The sequence below is a fragment of the Mesoplodon densirostris genome, chromosome 10, assembly GCF_025265405.1.
Source record: "Mesoplodon densirostris isolate mMesDen1 chromosome 10, mMesDen1 primary haplotype, whole genome shotgun sequence".
In the NCBI taxonomy this organism is placed as follows: Eukaryota; Metazoa; Chordata; class Mammalia; order Artiodactyla; family Ziphiidae; genus Mesoplodon; species Mesoplodon densirostris.
Genome location: NC_082670.1, coordinates 72,903,519 through 72,918,464, shown reverse-complemented (window position 1 = coordinate 72,918,464; position 14,946 = coordinate 72,903,519). Strand labels below are relative to the sequence as shown.

The following is a 14,946-nucleotide window of genomic DNA, read 5'->3' as shown; positions in this document are numbered from 1 at the left end:
TTGCAAAACGTGCAAGCAGCTGCTGTGGGAACTGGGACCCTGAGAATGCAGCACAAGAGCACCCGGAGGGGCAGAGACAGCTCAACTGAAGTGAGGCAATGGGAACTGCTGACAACCAAAGCAGCCCATTTTCCTGACTCCCCAGAAACACTGGGCAGCCTAGGGGCAGTGAAAGAAGCCAGGGGAGAGAATTCAGGGTTGGCAACTAGCAGAATGCAAAGGTTCAAGCAGGTTCTCAGACCTGGGGAGGGCAGCACTGTAACTGTGGACCATGGCAAACCAGCATCCAAACTAAGGTGGGAGGTGGGTGAAATAGGAGAGAAGAGAAAGGTAGAGAGATAGGGTGGGGGAAGACAGTGAGAGTGGATGGCACAATGAGAACAAAGAGCCTAAGCTCAATCCAGAATCACACTTACAGGATTCTTTCCCAAACTTCCATTTTCTTCCAATTTCTAAATTTCATCACATTAGGAGGAAGATCCCAATTGTGTCACTGGGCTTCAAGGGCAAAAACTCTCCACCTGGTTTTGGGTGTTTCTCATAACCCGTAAGGGATCTGTGAGGAAGGTGGAGGCTCCACCTAGGCTCCCCCACACCCAGCTCTTGCAGAGTTACCAGGCTGCTGTTAATAGGGCAGAAGCTGTACTCCCTGTGTGGCACTACCTTCTTTGTGTGTATCCTCTACTGGCCAGAAGCCTGGAATAAGGAGTGACTTTCACCCCAAACTGAAGCCCTAACAATATCTCATGAGGAGGTTTAAAAAGGCCCTAAACTTAGAAAACCTGGCATCAAGTCCCACCTTTTTTTCTTATTGGCTTTGTGAACTTGAAAGCAAGCCACTTCACCTCTTTGTATTTGCTTCTTCATCTATAAAATGGGGATATCTGCCTCACAGTGTTGCTGGGAGGATGCAGTAAAGTAAATGTACATCAGAGTGTTTTATAAAACTATAATATCATACATATGAAAGGTATACGTAAAGCATAGTAAAGCAAACATTTTTCAATTCTACCTATATATCACTTTCATCAATGGTGCTATAAAACCATAAATGGGTGCTAGCACCTTCAATGTGCCTATGCTGGCTGAAACTGTCCATGTTTTTATTGCTTTTAACCTATATAACAATTTTCTTCACAAGATTTCAACACTGCTCACAAATTTCTTCAATTTAACAGTTGCTTGCCACATTTAAAGTGCCTTATGCTTTGTCTCAGTTTTCCTTTTTATCTCATGTCAATTTTTATCTTTAACTACAGTTACTTTTCATGCTTTCCTTTTCTTCAGTCTGTTATGTTTGTCACCTACATGAAAGAATAACTGCATTAGGTAGGCTTCAACAGAGTTCCTTACACCTGGACAGTGGGATTCCTATGTGGTCTGATCAACCATGAAAATTAATTCAAAATAATTTAGGTAGTATATTCTCAAGTTATTTTACCACTAAGAAGAACCAAGAGGGTGACTAAATGAATTGGCACAATTCCATTACTTCTAGCTTAATAACTCAGAACACAGAGCTTCCTAACAAAGAACTAATATATCAATTTCAGTGTTAGTACAGTATTAGGCTGAACAAAGGACTAATACAGATAATTTCATAATCACTGAGTTCAAATTCCTAAATAAAGTTTGGGCAAATGATCTTATATCCTGAATACGGCCACATTGAGCTCAGCTGGATCTTCAAAAAGTCCATCAGCTGACAAAAGTCACAACATCCTAGTGTTAAATCCATTACCCACACCCAGGCTGGAAGTAGCTGTCTAGAGACCTTGTAGCCCAAACTGACTAGTCACTGTTCTTCACACATGAAGACAAATTGCTCAGAGCAGTAAATGGCCAGTGGAAGATCTAGATAATACCCATAAAGAACTGTCACATTCTCTTCCAAGGGAAACTTTTGCCAAGACCCAAAGAGAGCAAGTAATAGCTCCCCAGCATCAAAACCATAAACATGTGGAATAAGCAACACATTTTCACAGCAAAATTATGTATTGCTTTTAGGAACCTGGAAATACAAAGGCAGAAGCACTGCTTCAGCCAGGATCTGAGGCACCCATGAAATCAGAACCCTCATCACATCACCAGCTCCACAAGGAATGATTTCATGATATTTTACATGCAGAGGCCATTCATTTCTTCACTAAACATTTATTGAGTAGCCACTTCTGTATCAGAAATGTTTAGATACTGGGATATAGAGTTAAACAAGACCAGGTCCTGCCCTCACGTAGGTCACAACATAGGCACAGAAAACACACAAAAATACCCAAAGTTAAGAGTACAGTGATTATGAAAGAAGCTTTCACAGATTGCAATGCCATACAAAGGAAAGGCATTCAGCCTAATCTGGGAAGAATCAAGGAAGAGTTTTAAGTGATGGTGCCTGAATTCCTAGTAAATTCAAGCCTAAGAGTCAAACAAGCACTAGAATGGGAGGAAAATTAGTAGGAGAAATAGCCTGAGAATGCTGGGACATTCAAGGAGCTCACTATAACTGGAGTCTAAAGTGACAGAGGAATTGTGGCAGAAGAGAGACTAGAAAGGAAGATACCAAAGAGGCCAGGTCATAAAGGTCTTTGTGAGATGTTGAAGTAGAGACATATCAGGATCTAGATGTTCATGTATCTTGAGGCCAGAGGAATATTATTTACTTTTAACTGAAGTTAAAGACCACCCCAAACGGAGGGGGAATTTGACTAAGGAAGACTGGAAGAGATTTAGGGCCAGTTATTTTGAATCATTTCTGTCTGGCTCATACTTATTTTTCACTCTACTTTTTTCTCCCCCCTCTCACAGGGAAAAAATAAAACTGAACAATTCTATAACAAAGCCTGTGAACCTTCTGTTCATCAAAAACATTTCTGAACAGAGTGCTAGATTCTATCAAACTAGCCCAAATTAGAGAAAGACGACAAATCTCTCCAGCATCTGGAGCCTTCCAGGCAAAAAGACCAAAGTCAGGTATCTGATGCCAACAGAAGAAAGCTAGAGAAATATCCTGATCAGGGGCCACACAGAATATGCTGCCTGGCATACTCCAGCACTCTGTCACTGGGAATGCCCACTGTTCCCAAAACAAGGACATGCCAAACAGTTACCTCCTGGCTTCTCCATAGAAACTGCCAGGAAAAAACCTACCAGTGCCAGGAATGACCTTGGACTTTATAGTGTTGACTCCCGGCCACCAGTACTGGATAAAGACTACCTCAACAATTCTCTCACCTGTCCAGGGTGCCAACAGGTGTAGACAGAAGGCTGCCTTCCTCACCAGACAAGGAAATTGAACCTCTCATCCATGCATAGCACCCAGCCACACTCCTATTACTAATACTACTGAGAACAGTAACCCAACATAATGATATACACAACCTACTACCAACAGCAAGCACTGACCACCCATTAAGCACCAGGCCCTCATCTCCAGTCCTCACTACAACCTGCAGAGGTTATTTTAACCCCATTTCACAGGCTGAAAAAAATTAAATTAAATTAAAAAACAAGGCTCAGAGAGGTTAACAGCTTACCCAGGTCAAAAAGCAAGCAAGAGGTAGAGACGGGATGACCCCAAAGACCATGCTCTTTCCATTGTACTAGACACCTCAGAATCTTTCCAAAGAAATCAAACACTTTAAGCCTTCTTTCCAAGAGTTTCTGAGGTTATCCATCTGACTAAGAGGTAGTCAAAATATTTTTCAGCAATCAGTTTGCCTTCAAAGCAACAAAATAAAGCAGTTTTCATTTTATTTGATCAAGTAAATATTCCAGATGGAAAAATGAAAGATATTTCAAAGAATTTATTTACTGTCTTAGTGTCTTGATTTTAAACCTCTTCATTTATTTTTGGCCAAAATACATACAGAGAGATAGAGAAGAGAGCAAAGGACAGAATTTCATTTAACTAGATAGGAATGGAGATTAACAATTAAAGCAAAAAAGCATTCAAATATAATTTATGCAGTAATAATTAAGAGGCAAGGAATTTCAAACAGGCTGAGCCTTACCTCAATCTTATTCCTCCTGTTCTAGGAGACAGCACTCCAAGGCATCAGCAGACACTCCCAGCCTACATACAGTGAACCAGACAAAGGGAGTAAGCAACGCCTTCATGCTCCCAAAACCACAGTGGGAAGGAAAGTGTGATGGCTTCCTGGGGAACCTAAGCACATATACAGTATTTGTAAATCATAGCTCATCAAGACACACACAGCAACAAAATGTTTACCTTGTGGTTTGTCTACAGGCATACTTAAAGTTAACAGGTGTATGTAAATAAAACAATGCAGAAACAACCCCATACCATTGTGAACTTTTCCCATGGAAATATATGAGGATAATCAATTGTCACTAGTCAAAATCAATACTTTTTAAAAACTTCATTCAATGGTTTTACTGATTAAAAGCTTGATATGCCTGAATCACTTCTTCCTTCATAGACCTATAGCCACTTCTGAAATATGAACTATTACTATTAAAACATGAAAAACATCACCATTGTAGAGGTGCCCAACACAGTGCCTGGAATAATTCAATAGATATTGGTTTATGAAAGAATGAGTTACTTAAGATAGAAAACTTAAAAGAGAGAATGGGACAGACAGAAATAATACAGTGCAAGGGAAATATATGATTTTTTAAAGATTAAGGGGAAAAACAATCCCCAGAACCATCAGTACAACTACAAATAGTCAGAATTACCTCACATCTCACCTGAAAATTTATACTCTTATATACTCCAATGAGGCAATACTAACTCCTAACACTCTAAACAAACTCTGAAAGTGCAATGACTCTGACACTTTTTTTTTCATATGAGATTTGATATCTCATCTACAGACAACACACCAACTTTTGCCTGAATACTACATAGAGAGAGCTCTGGTGCACAGATGCAGGCCTCAGCTATTTGGAGTTTGCACATTGCCTTTCAATGATACAGATAAGACACAGTGTACAGACCAGACAGACAACACTTCTAGTGAAGATAATGCCCTGGGAGAGTTAAAATGACAGTCACTAAGATTTAACAGATTTAACGTAATGACTTCACGGTAGTAGGAGAAAATGAAGTTTAGGGATATAAAGAACTTTTAACAACATAAACTGTTAGAGTTTTCACATCCTTCTCTAGAGTTGCATACATTAAACAATGACACATAAATTAGTGAAAAGAGGCTCTTAATTTAGATTTAGAATTGGACTGAAAAATCCTTGGAATTTATATATATTATACTGTCTAAGTTTGTCTATCATCATAAACAACAGCCATAGTGCTGAAAAGAAAGTATGAGTCACAATTCAAAAACAAAGGAGAAAAAAAAATGAACAGAGGAAAGCTTTGGATCCAAATACCACAAAGAAATTATTTACTTAAAACACTGTCAATGACAGCTACCATTCTGACTTGGAGTAAGAAGGAATGGTCCACACTGTCTTCTATTCAGGAACAAACTCAATTCAGCCCCCAAACGCTCCTTCCAGCACCGTCTACCTCAGTGCCCAGCCACCAACACAGTCAGCCACATCCACTAGCAAGGGACAGGAATTCTAAGATCTGAGTCACCCCTCCCCCTCAGTAAGAGGTCATTCTCTATCAGAAAGCCCACTCTGCAAAGGCCCCTTGTTCATCTCACAGGCTGCTACCACCATGGCCCACAAAAAGCTAATTCTCCAACTTCAGCAGCCTACCAACCCTCCTCTATACTCTCCAATTCACAACTCCGGCTTCACCCTAACTCCAAGGTGGCCAACACTACTCACGGAGACATTCTTGCGACAAGTTCCCTACCTGAGAACCACTCAACTCCAGAATGCTGGGCCCTGGAGAATCCAGCCCTTTGCTCAACTCCCCTGTGCCCAGCTGAGCTCCTGCCTTTCCAGGAACTAATCACCGATTACCTCAGAGAAGCTAAATACTCAATACTCTTTTCTCCCCAGTCAGATCCCGGTCTGCCAAGTTCATGGACCTGGGGGCGTGGAGCGGGTGGGGAGGAGGGCAGGGAGAGACGCATCTCGATTCGCCTTAGGGACCAGGCACACTGAGGCCCCTAGAATCCCAAACGCATCCTCCCCCCAATCCACCCGCTATGGCCAGCCTCCAGGGCGTCTGCATGAGGCACTAAGAGCGCACGCCTCTAGAGTTAAGTCTCCGTGCCCCTATAACTCCCTTTCCCGGCTACAAAAATTCTAAATACCAAGCCAACACGGCCCCGGGTGGAGGCGAAGACCCCCGCCAAGCCTCCGGCCACTGGAGTTCCCTAGGTCGGATCCAGCGCTTCAAGGCCTGGGCCGCCGGGACCCACTTGCTGACCCAGGCCGCTGAGCGCCAGGGGCCCTGGCCGCGTCTCCACTCCGCCCCCATTGTTGCGGGTCCCGGCGGCCCGAGCAGGGAGCCGGGGGCCGGCACCGGCACTCACCTCCCGCGCCGCGGCTCCGGGCCGCGCCGGGCCGGGCAGGGCCGAGTGGCCGAGCGTTCCTCTGAGCCCGCCTTGGCAGTGCCTGCGGCAGCGGCGTCTGGGGTAGAGGGAAGCAGCCGGCCAGGCCCGGGCGCCGCGGGCTGGCTCCGGCTGAGCGTCGGTGTTCTCCTGCGGCGGCGCTCGCAGCCTCCGCTGGCGGTCCGCGCCAGAAAGCGTCCCCCTCTCGGCCCGCGCGCCCGGCCGCCCGGACGGGAACATGCGCCGCCGACAGGAAAGTTCCGCTGAGAGCCTAGCGGAGGCCGCTGTTGCCCCGCGCCGGGTGGACTGCGATTCCTCCCTCTACAGAGCCGTCTATGCTACAGATAACTTTTTTCAGGCGTGAATGAGGCACGGAAATCTCAGGCCGGAAACCTGGGAATGGTTTTAGTGGTGGGTCCGACAGAATGGGTTTGCACCCCGCTAGCCACCAGAGAGGCACGTTGACCAGTCAGTGCTTCAATTGAGCCTCGGTTCCTCCTCATTCCTCACTTAGGGATAACCCTGGAGGCTTGTTAGGATTGGATGAGATGATGCAAGTGCCTGGCGCGGAGATATGGGGCTCAACATTGGGGATCGGTCATTGCTGATGCTGCCAATGATGATTGCTACTACTGCTATCGCCTCCTACAGAGGTTAGGCGCAGCTCTCAAGGACCCCTGAAATTGATGCGCACCATGCAACTCTAGGTTTTCCCCCCTCCCGTCCGGTTTCCTGTTAACTGAAGCTGGAAAAAAAGTGGGGACAAGAAAGGGCTTTCCTGATCACTGACACTCAGTGGGAAGTTAAGGATGCAGGTTCTCCTCCCTCAAGTTGGGAATTACTGCCATGTGGGCTCCGGTTAACAAGAAGAGTGAACTGTGTCAGCTTTCTTCACTGCAGCCCCAGGTTCCCTTCCTCCTCCTTATCCCAAGAAGTGAACATTGATGAGATGATGAAAAAATTCTGAAAGTGGATTCTGTTTTCCTCATAAAATCAAGAGGATAAAAAAATCGTTTCTCGGACTTCCCTGGTGGCGCAGTGGTTAAGAATCCTCCTGCCAATGCAGGGGACACGGGTTCGATCCCTGTTATGGGAAGATCCCACAAGCCTCGGAGCAACTAAGCCTGTGCGCCACAACTACTGAGCCAGCGTGCCGCAACTACTGAAGCCCACGTGCCTAGAGCCCGTGCTCCGCAGCAAGAGAAGCTATCGCAATGAGAAGCCCACGCCCCGCAACAAAGAGTAGCGCTACCCCGCTCGCCGCAACTAGAGAAAGCCCGCGGGCAGCAAAGAAGACCCAACGCAGCCAAAAATAAGTTAATTAATTAATTTTTAAAAATCCTTTCTCCTTCCCACTTCCTTTTTCTTCTGGGCCTTCACACCTCTAGATATCAGTTATTTTTGGGAACAAATTAAGTTATAAAAATAGAAGTGTGTGTTCCCAAACTATCCATGGGAATTTAGATTTGCAGAAGGTGCTCCAAAAGTATCACAGCTTTCACATGTCCTTAGATTTTCCATTCTCACTTAGCCCCTTGGCTTTTGAGACTCAGGAAATTTTACCTTGATACCCATCTCCCTTGTCTGAAGAGACTTTCCAGAAAAGCTCTGATATCAGTCACTTGAACCTAAATTAAATTTTGTCACTGTGTCACACATGTACACACATGGATTTCCATTTAGATTATCCTCTGGAAGTAAGGAAAGGGCTCAGCTGGCTAAAGACATTTCGGTAACCATTTGGAAACAGCAGGCTCATAGATAGAAAGCAGCATGCTCAAAACCTCTGGAGGCTCTCTGCTCCCTCAAGTAAGGGAACTTCATCCTATGATCTTAAAGGACAAAGAATGCCTCAAAAGCTGGTTCACTTTTCTCAGAATCCTGAGATCACCTGAGGTCTGACCCCTCCCTACTCCACATTTTCACCAGTTGGCCTCTTAGCTTGGACTACTCGTGTGACACATAAAGCAGATTTGGTCTCAAGTGTCGAAGTAGGTTCAGGTGAGAGCCCTAAAGATGACCAAAGTGAGGAGAAAGAGACCAGTGAAGCTGGGCAGAAACTTGAGAGAGCAGTCTTATTGTTTATCTCCCTCCCCTCTCCCAAAAGACCCAATACACAACTATCAGAGACACCCACACTTACCTGCCTCCTCTGTCACTGAGGTTGAGCAACAAGGGCCAGGGCTGGCTCCCCTGATGATGGAAGCCTCCCAAGATGCCGTTGCCCTTCTGTGACATCACTGCTTCCTTGCCCTCTGGGAGCTTCCCTGACAACTTGAATGATGTTATGCCCTCACAACCACCTTTGGGAATCATGCTACCCCCCAATTCACCAGTAGGAAAGTGGGTTATATTAGGGAGGAATCCTTAGAGTGATTTACATGCATAGCTGCCTATTGATGGCTCTGCCTTCAAGTGCGGTTTAAAAATCTGGGGTCTTCCTGCTGAGATTAGAGAAGACTCACCAGTGACTTGTTAATCAGAAACTATAGCTAGTCCTTCTTCATCACTGTGAATCCACACCTGGAAAAACACCCTCTTCCTTTCACCTGTTTAACCTCCTCCTCATTCCATGAAAACCAACCCGGTCCTTCTTCCACCAGCCACATTTCCAACCCACTCCCACTTCTGGATGCCAAAAAACATGATCACTCTGAACCAGGTTCCAAGGTGACAGATAGTTGTTTTTCTTTCTTCGACAGCCATCCTATTCTTTATTTTTTATTTTTTTATTTTTGGCTACGTTGTGTCTTTGTTGCTGCGTGCAGGCTTTCTCTAGTTGTGACGAGCGGGGGCTACTCTTCCTTGCAGTGCACGGGCTTCTCATTGCAGTGGCTTCTCTTGTTGCGGAGCACGGGCTCTAGCCGTGCGGGCTTCAGTAGTTGTAGCGCACGCACTCAGTAGTTGTGACTCGCGGACTCCAGAGCACAGGCTCAGTAGTTGTGGTGCATGGGTTTAGTTGCTCCACGGCATGTGGGATCTTCCCGGACCAGGGCTCGAACCCGTGTCCGCTGCATTGGCAGGCAGATTCGTAACCACTGCACCACGAGGGAAGCCCAGCCATCCTATTCTTGGGATGTTTTCTAACTTTCACCTCGTACACAGCTTCTCTTATACTAGATTATAATCTCTGGGAGGCTTGAAAAAAAAAATCCACCCCAACATCTATTGAAGACCTGGCAAAGCTGCTGCATCATAAAATTCCCCATTCAGCAATTACCTATTGGGTACCTACCTTGTACCAGGCACTGTGCTGGATGCTGGGGAATACTAATAAGACGTGCCAAGCATAAATGTAAGCATTTTAGAGCTATTAACGCATTTGATCCTCACATCGACATAATGAGGCATGTATAAGTATCACCCCACTTCAAAGATGGAAAAACTAAAGCTGGGACATAAGGGGTGGGGTTTGAGTATAGGACACTCTTATAACCATGCACTGAAGTGAAGAACTGTACTCAAAGTTGAGCTTGGAGTACTCTGGTGTAAAGTGAAACTAATAAAAACCTGTCCCATCTGGATGTTTATTCAGACATTTGTTGTCCCCGAACTGTATTTCAGATGCTAATCTAGCACTGAACAAGAGATTACAGGTCTCTGCCCTAAAGTAGCTTACCTTCTAAATAGGGGAGACAAATAGTAAAAAATAATTTCAAATTCTAATAAGTGCTGAAAAGAACATAAAAACAGAGACCTGTATGGGAGAGAGGCTGTCTGGAGAGGGAAGAATGGGGTAAGACCACCCTGATGAGGTGACCTGTGAGCTGAAATCTGAATGCCAAGAATGCTAGAGAGAAGCATGTGAAGACTCAGGGAAGGACAATTCTAGGCAGAAGGACCAGAGCTCAGGAGCAGCATAAGGTGGGGTAAGAACCACCAGATGACTGCTCTGGAGAGTGGAAAAGTAGCCTGTAGCTCTGCTCCCAGATTTCATGGTCTTGAAGGGATCAATTTCAGGGCTGGTCCTGGGAGGGTATGAAGGATACTGCTGATCAACTTCTAGGGAAGCAGCACAGATTTACTGTAGTACCTGATAAATGATCATGTACATTTGCCAAGTCCATAGACAGATGTCATAGAAACAGATGCTTTTTAAAATTTCTACAGAGAATAATTCCATTCTCTCCAAGAAAAAGAAAGACATCCAAACTGAAAAAGAAGTAAAATTATTTCTGTTCACAGATAACATGATCTTATATGTAGAAAACTCTAAAGAGTCCACACCAAAAAAAAAGTGATAACTAATAAATGAATTCAGCAAAGTTGCAGGATACAAAACCCACACACAAAAATCAGTTATGTATTCATACACTAACACTGAACAATATGAAAAGAAATTAAGAAAACAATTCCATTTACACTAGCATCAAAAAGAATAAAATACTTCATAATAAACTTAAAGAGAGAAAAGGCTAGTACACACACACACAAAAAAAAAACTCTAAAGTGTTGCTAAAAGAAATTAAAGATACAAATAAATGGAAAGACATTCTGTGCTCATGGATTTTTAGTACTACCCAAAGCAATATACAAATTTAATGCAGTCCCTATCAAATCCCAACATTTTTTTGCAGAAATATAAAAATCCATCATAAAGTTCGTATGGAATCTCAAGGGACCCCGTATAGCCAAAACTGTCTTGAAAAAAAAAAAAACCCAAAACAAAGTTGATTTCAAAACTTACTACACAAAACTACAGTAATCAAAACAGTATGGTACTGGCATAAAGACAGTCATGGAATAGAATAGAGTCCAGAAATAAACTCTCACATATAGTCAAATGATTTTTTTAAATTTATTTATTTATTTATTTAGGGCTGAGTTGGGTCTTTGTTGCTGTGTGCGGGCTTTCTCTAGCTGCAGCGAGTGGGGGTTACTGTTCGTTGCTGTGGGCAGGCTTCTCATTGCAGTGGCTTCTCTTGTTGCAGAGCATGGGCTCTAGGTTCGTGGGCTTCAGTAGTTGTGGCTTGCAGGCTCTAGAGTGCAGGCTCAGTACTTGTGGCACATGGGCTTTGTTGCTCCGTGGCATGTGGGATCTTCCCGGACCAGGGCTCGAACCCATATCCCCTGAATTGGCAGGCAGATTCTTAACCACTGTGCTCCCAGGGAAGCCCTAGTCAAATGATTTTTGACAAGGATGCCAAGATAATTCAGTGGGGGAAAGGACAGTCTTTTCAACGAATGATGGTGGGAAAGTTGGATATCCACATACAAAAGAATGAAATTAGACCCTTTCCTTACACTATATACAAAAATTAACTCAAAGTGGATCAAAGACCTAATGTAAAATCTAAAACTGTAAAACTCTTAGAAGAAAACAAAGGGGAAAAGCTTCATGATGTTGGATTTGGCAATGATTTCTTGGATATAACACCAAAGGCACAGACAACAAAAGAAAAAATAGACAAATTGGACTTCATGAAACACCACTGTGCATCAAAAGCCACTATCAACAAAGTGAAAAGGCAACCCACGGAATAGAAGTAATATTTGCAAATCATGTATCTGATGAGGAATTGATATCCAGAATATATAAAGAACTCCTACAATTCAACAACAACAAAAACAAGCAAGCCACTTCAAAAATGGGCAAAGAACTTGAAGAAGATGTACAAAGGAGATATACAAATAGTCAATAAGCACATAAAAAGATGCTTAACATCACTAATAATTTGGAAAATGCAAATCAAAACCACAATGATACACCACTTCATAGCCATTAGGACAGCTATTATAAAATAATAATGTAAAAAACCCCCCAGAAAGTTACTAGCATTAGTGAGGATATGGGGAAATTGGAACCCTTGTGTGTTGCTGACGGGAACGTAAAATGGCACAGCCACAGTGGAAGACTAATGGTTTCTCAAAAAGTTAAACATAGGATTATGAAATGATCCAGAAATTTCACTTCTAGGTATATACCCAAAATAATTCAAACTATGGACTCAAACAGATACTTGTATGCCAGTGTTCATTGTAGCATTATTCACAATAGCCAAAAGGTGGAAAAAACCCAAGTGTTCATCAACAGATGAATGGATAAACAAAATGTGTTATATCCATACAGTGAAATGGTATTTACCCATACAAAGGAAAGAAATACTGATACATACTACAGCATATTGAAAATGATATGCTAAGCGAAAGAAGCCAGAAACAAAAGGTCACATATTGTATGATTCCATTTATATGAAATATTCAGAACAGGCAAATCCATAGAGACAGACAGCAGATTGGTGGTTGCCAGGAGCTAAAAGGGGTGGGGGGGAGAACAATGCAGAATAAGTACTTAATGGGTATGAGGTTTCATTTTGGGGTGATGAAAATGTTTTGAAATTAGATATGTGATTTCATAACATTGTGAATGTACTAAATGCCACTGTGTTGTTTATTTATTTTATTGAAATATAGTTGACTACAATGTTATGTTAATTTCCCCTGTACAGCAAAGTGATTCAGTTATACATATATGTGTATATATATATATATATATATATACTTTCTTTTTTAGTAGTTCACTTAAAATGGTTAATTTTTTGTTACATGAATTTTACCTCAATTTAAAAGAAACTAGGGACTTCTCTGGTGGCACAGTGGTTAAGAATCCGCTTGCCAATTCAGGGGACACGGGTTCGATCCCTGGTCCGGGAAGATCCCACATGCCGTGGAGCAACTAAGCCCATGTGCCACAACTACTGAGCCTGCAATCTAGAGCCCGCTAGCCACAGCTACTGAGCCCACGTGCCTCAACTACTGAAGGCCACATGCCTAGAGCCCGTGCTCTGCAACGAGAGAAGCTACCGCAATGAGAAGCCTGCACACCGGGACTTCCCTGGTGGTGCAGTGGTTAAGAATCCATCTGCTAATGCAGGGGACATGGGTTCGGGCCCGGGGAAGGGAAGATCCCACATGCCTCGGAGCAACTAAGCCCGTGCACCACAACTACTGAGCCCACGTGCCACAACTACTGAAGCCTGCACACCTAGAGCCCATGCTCTGCAACAAGAAAAGCCACCAGAATGAGAAGCCCACGCACCACAAGGAAGAGTTAGCCCCTGCTCGCCACAACTAGAGAAAACTCGTGCACAGCAATGAAGCAAAAATAATGAATAAATTTTAAAAAAGAGCCCGCACACTGCAGTGAAGAGTAGCTCCTGCTCACCAGAACTAGAGAAAGCTGGTGTGCAGCAATTAAGACCCAACACAGCCAAAAATAAATAAATAATTTTTTAAAAAAACTTAAAAAAAAAAATAAAAGAAACTAAAGCTCAAAGAGGTTGAGTTACATGAAATCTCATAGCTGGTAACTGGTGGAGTTAGAATTTGAACACAGATCTAAGAATATATATTCACAGATCTAAGAATATATATATATATATATGTATATACTCACGTTGCACAGTGAGAAGACAAAGTGTTTACTAATCCATAGGTAAATGACTGTTATGCTGGTGCTTTTCTGAGAGTAGGTTCCAACAAGGGAGTAGGGATGATGCCTTCCAAGTAGTAGGTGATCAATACACATTTTTCTGAACAGGGTGGGAAGAATGGTCCCCACTTACAGACTCCGAGGTCTGTAGAGACCTTGGAAGTATCTGGGAGGGGTTGAAACTTCCTCTAAGCAGTGAGGGGTTCTTCCTTAGGGTTGGTGGTAGGGAGGCAGAGGCAGCTCCTCTCACATTCTGTACGACCTTGGACAAATCACTTAACCTCCCTGAGATGGGTTCTTCATCTGTAAAATGGGAATAACATGCTTGCAATGGTGAGAAAGAAATGAGAAAAATGGCTGTAAACAAACTTTCAAAGTGCTAAACGTACATGCAGGTTTATTTAGTTCAGAGAAATTTTGGCTAACATCTTTGCTGTTTTAAGTCAATTCCACCATCTCCTTCTAGAGGAATTATAAGCTCTTACTTCTTTTTTTTTTTTTTTATTGCTCTCTCTAATTTTATTTTATTTATTTTTTTTCCATTTTTTTTATTAGTTTCTGCTTTATAACAAAGTGAATCAGTCATACATATACATCTGTTCCCACATCCCCTCCCTCATGCATCTCCCTCCCTCCCACCCTCCCTATCCCTCCCCTCCAGGCAGTCACAAAGCACCGAGCTGATCTCCCTGTGCTCTGCGGCTGCTTCCCACTGTCTATCTAGCCTACGTTTGGTAGTGTATATATGTCCATGCCTCTCTTTCGCTTTGTCACAGCTTACCCTTCCCCCTCCCCATATCCTCAAGTCCATTCTCAAGTAGGTCTGTGTCTTTATTCCCGTTTTACCCCTAGGTTCTTCATGACATTTTTTTTCTTATATTCCATATATATGTGTTAGCATACGGTATTTGTCTTTCTCTTTCTGACTTACTTCACTCTGTATGACAGACTCTAGGTCTATCCACCTCATTACAAATAGCTCAGTTTCGTTTCTTTTTATGGCTGAGTAATATTCCATTGTATATATGTGCCACATCTTCTTTATCCATTCATCCGATGATGGACACTTAGGTTGTT

General features: G+C 43.1%; 1 protein-coding gene across 6 annotated transcripts in view; it reads right to left on the bottom strand.

Moving 5' to 3' along the window:
• The window catches only part of RAD54L2 (RAD54 like 2), an 88,497-nt gene extending 81,868 nt beyond the window's left edge, over positions 1-6,629 (bottom strand). For 3 of the 6 annotated variants that reach the window (XM_060110140.1, XM_060110139.1, XM_060110137.1), the window contains exons 1-2: positions 6,420-6,629; positions 4,008-4,162 (exon numbers count right to left, since the gene is read on the bottom strand). The gene's annotated coding sequence lies outside the window, so the exon portion shown is untranslated. Of the gene's footprint in view, positions 1-4,007; positions 4,163-5,791; positions 5,809-6,419 lie in introns of those variants that run through there. The other 3 variants (XM_060110141.1, XM_060110142.1, XM_060110138.1) reach the window with 3 other exon arrangements.
• Between the last annotated feature and the right edge of the window lie 8,317 nt (positions 6,630-14,946).